Below are 10,006 nucleotides of genomic sequence, written 5' to 3' on the forward strand. Positions count from 1 at the left end.
ACAATACAGAAAAGTTAATCTTCTACACCGACCCGGCCGGGGATGGCTAAGAGATGGCGCCACCATGAAAGCCGCAGTGCAAGCCAGTCGACCACAGAGGCCGTCATTCTCATTACTATATTAACGTAACATTAACATACTATATTGATATAATGTAACATTTCTATATCACTCGACCATTGCTTTTTATTTTATTAATGATTATTTTTATGAAAACCTATTTGTGATCTAGATCTTCAATGAGTACGGTGAGCATCAACTTTGCTGACAGAAATTGGTGAAATTTTGATTGATCAACCAAATCGCTCATCACTTATCTCCAACCCTAGCCGATATTCAATATTGCTGGTCAATGGCTCCGGTGTCTATCGTTGCTCAGAGAATAAGCAGAAAATTAACGAGCATTCATTAATCCGTGGCCTATAAAGAATTTATGCGAATTTTATCTACTCCAATTAGTTTGTTCTGTAAACGGATTGCTTTACGGTTTATGATTTTCTGTGAAATTATTGTATGTTTTCTACTTTGTTGTAAAGAAAGTTTAAGTATTGAAGGATTCAGAATATAGGTTTTTTTAAGTTAGCTATTTAATACATTGTTATTTTGAAAATACTAACCACCTTACAGGATTACGTTACTAACATCGTAAACAACAACTATTGTTCTGTGACTTTTGATAATTCATTATATTTTACTTTCATACAAAATAATAATAATAATAAACCATTTATTTCAGGCCATAGCCCATAAGATAATAGTGTTAGCTACAAAAGAAAACCTTAGAACTATGTTAATATGATTAAATTAATTTTGAAAATGAAAAAAAAAATTAAAATATTGAACTACAAAAATTAAAATATTAAAATTATGAAAATGCACAAATTATTACTTAATTTGACTAATTGTACAGTCAAAACGATGGGTAAACGTCTTCAGGATGCCATTGCCACTGTCACGCACTCTCTTTAGCAGGGACGAAACCTTTTTTCCATAGACCACTCGAGTACATTGACTGACAAAAAGCTTTAAAAAACGTAACTGTCACCGCTTTTGTACATTGAGTGAATCTACGGGTCAGCGTATTTCCTTTCATAGCCATCGCTCTACGCTTCCTTTCAATATCATGCTGTCAGTAATGACAACAAATGACAAAATATGAATAAGTAATGACAAACATAAATGGATTTAAAAAAAAGATAAGTTCAAACCCGCAAGCGTCTTTCGTGAGGCCTCCCATCCCCGTGCTGCATAGAATTTAGAGCGATCTAATTAAATCTATTTATTTTTGTCATTACTACTAAATATAGATAAAAAAAGTGTCAGATAGTATAACAAAAACTTGTTATAATTATTAGTACAAAGATTCATCACAGAGTTCATTCGATCCAGCTGGATTCGAACCAGCGTCTTCAGCATGCCAGTCCGACGCTCTCCCAACTAAGCTACGGAGCGACCCAACGAATTTTTCGATGTGCCTGTTACAGATCTTTATTTTTAACCTTTTTAACGACTTTTGCCGGTACCTTTACAGCTACCTGCGGCTGACTAGAGTGAAGAAAAACTTTCATTACTTTTATTATTTTTGGTAAATTTTTATTGAATTGATATTCAATTTATTTTTATGTGAAATTACTCCACTAGTTTGTTATAATTATTAACGCAAAGATCGAACACTCAGAAAAAATTTCTTCGATCCGGCCGGATTCGAACCGACGTCTTCTAGCATACCGTGTCAGACGCTATACCAACTAGCCACGGAACGAACCAGCGGACCTCATGAATTCTTCTATGTGCTAGCGTCGTATCTTTGTATTTGGTTTTTCAACGACTTTTTAGCCGTAGCGTATCTATGAGAAATCTATGATATTTCGTCACCTAGTTAGATACCTTTACACCGCGCGGAGGGCGCACAAGCAGTGTCGCAGATGACGTCACACGCCCCAGGAGGAGGAGAATCACTACGCCGCTTATGGGGCGGCGCAAGAGGAGCTCCGAGTCGGCATAAGCCGGGCCCAAGATCTGGCCCGGCAGGGGTTCCTAGCCACGTTGGATGGCGACCCCTGGGGGCGTACAAGATGGTGCGCTAAAAGTTGCAGCACCGGGCGCCAGACCGGCTCAGGGCCACAAGAAAGGCCCCCGGTCCGGACGGTGTGCCATGGAAAGGCCTGGCACTTGCGTTGGAACACCTGGGAGAACGCGTATTGAAGCTCTTCGACGCCAGCTTGGCGTCGGGGAGCTTCCCCCAGGTGTGGAAGGAGGGCCGCCTTTGCCTCCTCCTGAAGGAAGGGCGGCCGGTTGAGTCCTCGTCAGCGTATCGGCCCATCGTGTTGCGCGATGAGGCGGGTAAGCTCTTCGAGCGAGTGCTCGCTGCCCGCATCATCGAGCACCTCGACAGTGTGGGCCCCGATGTGTCGTCGCATCAGTTCGGATTCCGTTTTCGTCCGGCGTTCGACCATCGATGCGATAGCGGAGCTAAGGGGACAGGTGAGGAGGGCCAAAGCGGAGCGGGGGATTGTTGTGGCGGTGTCGTTGGTCATCGCCAACGCGTTCAACAGTCTCCCGTTCTCCGTCATCGAGGAGGCCCTAAAGTTCCACCGCCTGCCTCAATATCTGAAGCAGGTGGTGTCGAGCTACCTCACTGGGAGGAAGATCTTCTTCCTTGACCGGAACAGGGAGATGAGGGAGCGGAGCATGTGCCGCGGGGTTCCACAGGGCTCGGTTCTGGGCCCGCTATTGTTACTGCTACGCAGATGACACTCTAGTCTACGCCCGGGGGCGGGATTGAGGGGAAGCGTCGCGACTGGCCACGGAGGGAAGCGCCCTAGTGGTCAGCCGCATTGGGGAGCTGGGGCTCACGGTCGCCATTAGCTTCTGCGGCCTGCGCAGAAGCTAATGGCGGTGAGGATGATTCGGGCGTACCGGACGGTTTCCAGAGCGGCGGCATGCGCCCTGCCTGGATCCGCACCCTGGGAGCTCGAGACGTTTGTCGTCGAGCAGACCTACAGGTGCCGTGCGGAAGCCAGGGCACGTGGAGAGCGCCCCACACTAGAGTAGCTAGTGGGGGTTCGGCGAGCCGCCAAGACCGCCTTCCAGGCGGGGTGGGAGGAGGCACTCCGATCGGCCAGATACGGGGAGCGCACCGCCCAGGCGCTGCTCCCAGTACTGGACGATTGGAGGAAGAGGAGGCACGGGTCCCTCACCTACCGTCATGTTTAGGTACTCACCGGACACGGCTGTTTCGGTGACTAACTACACAAGATCGCACGGAGGGAGGTGACTCCGGGTGACTCAGCGAGGCACACCTTGGAGGTGTGCCCGACCTGGAGCCAGCAGCGCCGGGATCTCTCTGCCCCTGCATAGCACAGGCGTCCGCCGCCGGTAGATGCTTCAAATGTTCCGGGGCATCTCCGTGCAGGTCGTCAAAAGGCGGGGAATGCGTAACGCATTTTCCTCACGGTAATAAAAAAAAGGTTAGGTTCAGTTAGGTTTAAAAGAAAAAACATTTTCCTCTCAAAATTACTTTCGAGGTTATGAAAAACATGCAAACGTTATATCTTGAAAACGTCATTTCGAACTACTGATAGGTAACCATTTGATCACATATATCCTATGTAGTATTAATTATTTGAATGTTTTTTATGATACAAAGTGACGAGACGAGCAAACCGTGCGCCTGATGGTAAGCGACACGCCTGTCCATAGCAGTTGCAGTGCCGCTCAGAGCTTTCAATCACAAAGATCTGAGGGGTCCACCACCAGGGGGCCACCGTGTCCGTCACCTGAGGCGTAAGTTAAGTACGATGTGTCTGTACTTACACCAGCGGTATTTGTAAATATGAACTTTTATAATGTGGTATAACAACCCTACTGTCTCCATTAAATTTAAATAACGATAAAAAGTGGTAAGGAACAAAATTACTTTAAATTATGTATAAAGAACAAGATTAAAGACTTGATTTAGAAATTGAGCTTATCGTACGTCGAAATACATCCTACTGCTCGTTCAAACTTGTTTACAGCGAAAATATAAATCTATGATGTTCCCTTTTTGATTTAATTGGGTGTCTTTTGATGTATGTGCTTACATTTTCGTGAAGTGTCTCAATAATAGTCCATTTGGGACTCCCCGTTTTGCTTTATGAAATTTCTTCGAAAATAGCACCGGCATCGATCGATGGAGTTCATGATATCTTTGAATCCAACCGATATATATCATCTTTGGTACATTCGTATCTAAATAACTCCGCGGAATATCGATTTGTAGTCATAGATCGAAATTTAAAATTTTGGGCTTCGTGACGTCATTTACAATTCGTAGGTACTGTTTAGTAAAAGTACAGATCCTTGTGACAGAGATTGTCCAGGGAAGTGTTGCTACCTTTCTATTTCTGCTGCCAATTCAGTTTCATCATTCACGCGTTTCAGTTTTGAAGGGTAAGGGTGTTGGTGATATTACAGGCACATGGGACTTGTCAGTGTTGTGTACTGCCAGGCGCAAAACTTGTTCGTGTCGTCGCTTGTCACACACGTCCGCATTCACATGGCCGCACGCACGCAAGCGCGCACACACACAGACACACACACACATTTAACTCACGCCTAAGTCTAGTGCTGTTCACTTTATAAGATTATTATCAAGCCCAAGTGTACTTACCTTTAGTCCGGAGTGTGGAGTGACTGGTGATCTGTAATACAGGTCTCATATTACGGACGCCAGTCTCTCACACAGACTTAATGATGTAACAATATTTACATAAGTGTCTACTGTAATATAGTCTAACACTTGTGAGAGACTAACACACACGCTCAACATAGCCCCGCACTAGGAAAACCCTGTATCGCGGGTGCAATGGACATAGACAACCACAAATTACACTCAAACTCACGAGAGAAATAAATGTAGGCCTTACAAATAATTCCCCCGGCCCGTGAATCGAACCTGAGACCTATGCGTGGCAGTCCGGCATGGTAACCGTTCGGCCACGGTCAGTTCATAACGATAATAAGGATATATTATTATTCAAACAATATCACTTACGTTGCTCTGATTCCAAAGTAAGTAACTGAAGCACTTTTGTTATGGAAATCGGAACAATGACCGCACCACAAACATCCACACCCGAGACAATATATAGAAAAGTTTTCTACATGTACACTTTCTGACCCGGCCGGAGACCGAACCTGAGACCTCATGACAAACGTTGTGCAAGCCATTCGACCACGGAGATCGCGAAAATTGATGACTTGTGCGCTGTTCTTTTGATAATAAATAGTTATTTTAGTTTCCTGACATTGTGTATATTGTCACATAAACGTGTTATTTTCACAGACACGACAAGAAATTGGCACCAGAGCACGGTGCTCGTCGAGCCTTCAATAAAATCCTATTTATGTCGGCTCGTATATTTCGCACAAATCAAAAACGCTAAGAATCTGTCATCTCGAGGGCTCCTAAACTTGGCTTTGATTAAGAGATTCATGAAATAAATTACGCCGTCTGGCGGACGGCTGCGTGAAGATAAAACTACAATTGCTTTTGACATATTTCTTTGAGTCTCAGCATGGATTCTGGTTACTGTACTCGCATTTTTTTTTGTTATACTAAATGATGGGACGAACAAGTCGTGTGCGTGATTGTAAGCGACATACCGGTCCATAATAGTTGCATTGATGCTCAGAGCTTTAAATCGCAAAGACCCTGCCGCAGCAATGCTCACATTACTAAATAGCTAACGTTATAGTACTTCCCTGGACGCATTTTTCCACAAGTATCTCCACTGCTACTAAAATATTTCTTATTGTCTTGCGATTTTGTCTAGACTTATTATTGATTTCTTCAACTCTTTCAGTCTTAATTAAATTTTTATTGAATTGATATTCAATTTTGTGAAATTACTCCACTAGTTTGTTATAATTATTAATACAAAGATCGAACACTCAGAAAAAACACTCAGAAAAAATTCCTTCGATCCGGTCGGATTCGAACCGACGTCTTCTTGCATACCGTGCCAGACGCTATACCAACTAAGCCACGGAACGAACCAACGGACGAATTTTTCTATGTGCTTGCGTCGTGTCTTTGTATTTGGTTTTTCAACGACTTTTTAGTCGTAGCGCCATCTATGAGAAATCTATGACAGATTTATCACCCATTTAGTACCTTTACAGCTACCAGTCTTTCAGTCTTTATCATCATTATGACCTTAACCAAACTGTACTGCTGGACATAGGCCTCACCCAAAGATTGCCACAAAGACCAGTTTTGCGTTACTTACTTGCTTACAGCGAATTTCCGCGATCTGCACCAAGTCATCGGTCCACCTTGTGCGTGGTCTTCTACGTTCGGGTACGCGGTCGCCATTCGAAGACTCTTTGCCCCATCGGCTATCATTTATGCGAACAAAGTGTCTGCTTACTGCTACTTAAGTGCCATAGGTAGATATACCTTTATTATCAGGTTCCAGAACTGTATTTACAGCATATCAATGCCATAAAATCACTAAAACAATATCCCGTCTACCAGTCAATTTTGCTTCCATTTCAATTATGCCCGCGAAATTTATATTCCCAAACCATCTAGATCTCCAATAACCGTCTGTTTTTTTACATCAGAATAAGCCCCTTGGTTTTACGATGTCGTAAACCAGCTGTCTTGTAAAAAAGTTTATTCAAACGCAGGGATTTATTGGTTGTGCCATGTTTAGAGGCATTGTTATTCAGGTTGTGTCTGGTATCCCTATATTACGTTTGAAGTATTAAGGTATTTTACTCAGGTTTCAGTTGAGCACGCGGATCTTCTTTTCAGTTTTCTGGGCAGATTGTGCTTAAACGGATATCTTGGTTGAGACGTAATGGGTTTCTTTAGTTATTTTGGCCTGTCAGTGGTTGTTTAGATATTTGCCTGTGTTAAGAAAGCTAGGGACGTGTCTTGAATGTATTACAAGTGGTATGGGAAATGTATACCTGTAACGGTTCGTTATCGTGTTTTACAAACTACTTTCATTTCATAATAATAGTTTCATTGGTGGGTTATTTTACTCATAACGAGAGGGCTTGAACTTTAGTTCTAGAACTTCACACACATTATTAAATTACTTTGCCGATGTGTGAAGGTTCATGGGAAATTTCAAATTAAATTTCGTACATAAGCTCCGACTTAGAGGTGCAAACCCGGATTCAAATTCGTAACCCTCTATTTGAGAGGGGATAGGTCAAACTATTAGGTCACCTTTGCCTATAGACTTTATCACAAATGTTTTTTATATGAAATGACAGTTTTTATTTCCCGTTATTATTCCCTAAAACCGTGAAAAGAAACAACTGGCCATAGATAATTTCATTCTTACCTAATGACTCTTTTTTTATTAAAGTCGATGCCTACTTAGTTGCACAGTCAAGAGCACATTACGCTTTACCCTTTGATTTGTAATTGCTTCAACAGCACGCTTTTGCACCATGCGTCCAGCATACCGACGACGCTGCTGTACCTGTCGCGACTACATTACTCCACGAAGTCTGAGGAGATAGTGGAGTTAATCAGGATAAGCCAACCACACATTGAGGGTAGAGCGGTTGGAGTCCCGTTACAACGTGAATTTTTGTTAGTTTGTGATGAGAGTACTTCTGGCCGAAGGGTGTTATATATCGGCGATTCCGCGGCCGGTTACCTGGCATCAAATTGCGCCACACATCTCGCCGACATGTGGAATTCATGTACATTAATTAATTAGTTCGTTATATTGTTATTTTATATTGTATGTATGTTAGTCCTTGAGGTAATATATTTAGAGGGTCATGTAGCCTGAATTAAATGAGTAAATAATAATAAAATTAATATATTTGCATGACAAAAGTTCCGTCTACGGCCTTTATCTGATAGTAAATAAAATAATAAAATAAACAACACTCCCAAAATACTGCTATGTGAGTATCACGCGCTACAGTCAAGTGTACATTAAACTTGACCCTTCTACTTTGCACTGATCTTATCATAAGCGTCATAGAGTTGAATATAAGGGCGCCTTCAAATTAGACGCTGTTGAAGCATACTGCAGCCGCGTCACACTGCCAACTTTCATGTAATATTTTGAAGACAGTTGTAGCGCCACTTGACTGTCTGACACTCGCGGTTGCGAATGTTTCCACCTTCAAATCTGCAGATGCGGAGGTATGTATGTTATTAGTACAGATAGATACGAACATTTATTGTGAAAAAACTTGATTCACATTTGCTGATTAAGCCTGGCGATTATTATATTATCACTAATCTAAAAAGATAACAATAGATTTAGACAATTCTGTTAGAAAAGGCTTGGATGGAATATTATATTTATTAAAACTTGGAGGTTGCAGCATCATTAATACTTAAATTTACCATGCGCGTAACTTAAGTCAAGATAAATTCTATTTCATTCAAATAGTAAAATTATTTATTTCTTTACAAAACAAACAGATCGTTGCCTGCACCTGGGATGCAGATATTATAAATATATGCGAATGATGCGTGGTTGCGAATGCAGATGCAGACGTTTACGGCATCCCTAGTCACAATTACTGAAATAAAAATTACTGATGCGCAAAAGACGCGTGGCTACCGCGCCACAGTCTCGAATCTGGAGCGCTTCAAGCTTTTAATTTGTCAGTGCCCTTAATCTTAAGTTGTCAAGCTTGACGTGCTCTTGACCCAGTACGACACTGACTGATGTCTATCGCGATCCTCTTAATAAAAGTTGTTCATATTGATGGGCTTGAACCAACGCCTAACATATTGCTAAATTAGGGAATGTCTCTGTTATACAGCCTTTTTCGTTTATTACAGAGCAGTGGTAGCCTAGTAGAAGAAATCTTCTCTTCTAAAAGCCCTGAATTCTGCAAATTTTCTTAAACGGAAACCATTGGTCATTGTAATTCCATTGTGACTTCACTGAGTTCATACTGCAATTATGATAATGTTTGTTATTCTGCTAAAATCTAGTTGCAATGGAAACTTGAGTCTCAATAGAGTATGGCAGTGATGGCATTTATTCATTAAGTTACTGATGACCGATGTGGCCTTACTAATGGAAACTACTATGCATATTTTGTTTATTTTTTTACAAAATTAAATGTGTGTAGGTATGTCGAATAATTTGTAGACCACTGACGTGCCGTCAAGTAGCGATTGAAGAGCTGATTGATTTTTTTAATATCAAGTGACGGGATGAACAAGTCGTGCGCCTGATGGTAAGCTATGCTATGTCCGACACGCAGTGCCACTTAGAGCTGTTACATACTACGACTTTTAGCAGCAACACAAACGTGATGCAGTTGCTAAGTCGCACGCGTGTGTAAAGGTGGACTAGTGACTGCACCGCGTTTGCATCGAGGCAAGGAATCGCCAACAACTGAGGCCGGCGCGCCCCACATACCCATCGAGAACGCAAAGACCCACACGACTCAAAACTTGTGCATCTCATGTCTTGCCTCTTGACAATTGAAACACATACAAAACCAATGCTAATTCCCACTGTATCCCTATTTCTGTTGAGCAAGCTACTAAAGTAAAGAAACCCGAGTGTGTCTTCTACATCAAGTTTTATTGTTTACAGATATGAACCTTTGAAATAGGTAAAATGCTAAAACTTAAGTTTGATTTTCCTCTAGCAGCAACCGACTAGATTTCTAAATTGACTATTCTATTAACTAGAACTGGATTTTATTGCCCGTCTCCTCGACTGAAATAACGACTTCCTTTTCCGTCGCTAAAAGTAATATATATTTTGTCTATTGTAGTACTACTATGGGATGGGATAGCTAGACTGATTAAAAGTGCTGGTTACCACAGGACTGTATGCAGTATTCTGTGGCCGTAGCATGGCAGTATATGTGTGATAAACCTTCCCGTGATGATATTTAATTCAGTTAATAAAGCTAAGTTTGCTTATTTGGTAATGAACTACACACATCAAAAGTGTCTAGGGATCAAGTACGTTTAAGAGTATTGCTGCAATTAGGGTTAATTATATTA

The 10,006-nt window shown here is 41.9% G+C and overlaps 1 non-coding gene across 1 annotated transcript; it reads right to left on the bottom strand.

The window, feature by feature from the left end:
• Window positions 1-1,380: 1,380 nt before the first annotated feature.
• Window positions 1,381-1,452, bottom strand: Trnaa-ggc. The gene has a single exon. It is a non-coding gene; the product is annotated as a tRNA-Ala (tRNA).
• Window positions 1,453-10,006: the final 8,554 nt, after the last annotated feature.

This window comes from Hyposmocoma kahamanoa, unplaced genomic scaffold (genome assembly GCF_003589595.1).
Source record: "Hyposmocoma kahamanoa isolate Upper Pololo Valley unplaced genomic scaffold, ASM358959v1 134, whole genome shotgun sequence".
Classification (NCBI taxonomy): Eukaryota; Metazoa; Arthropoda; class Insecta; order Lepidoptera; family Cosmopterigidae; genus Hyposmocoma; species Hyposmocoma kahamanoa.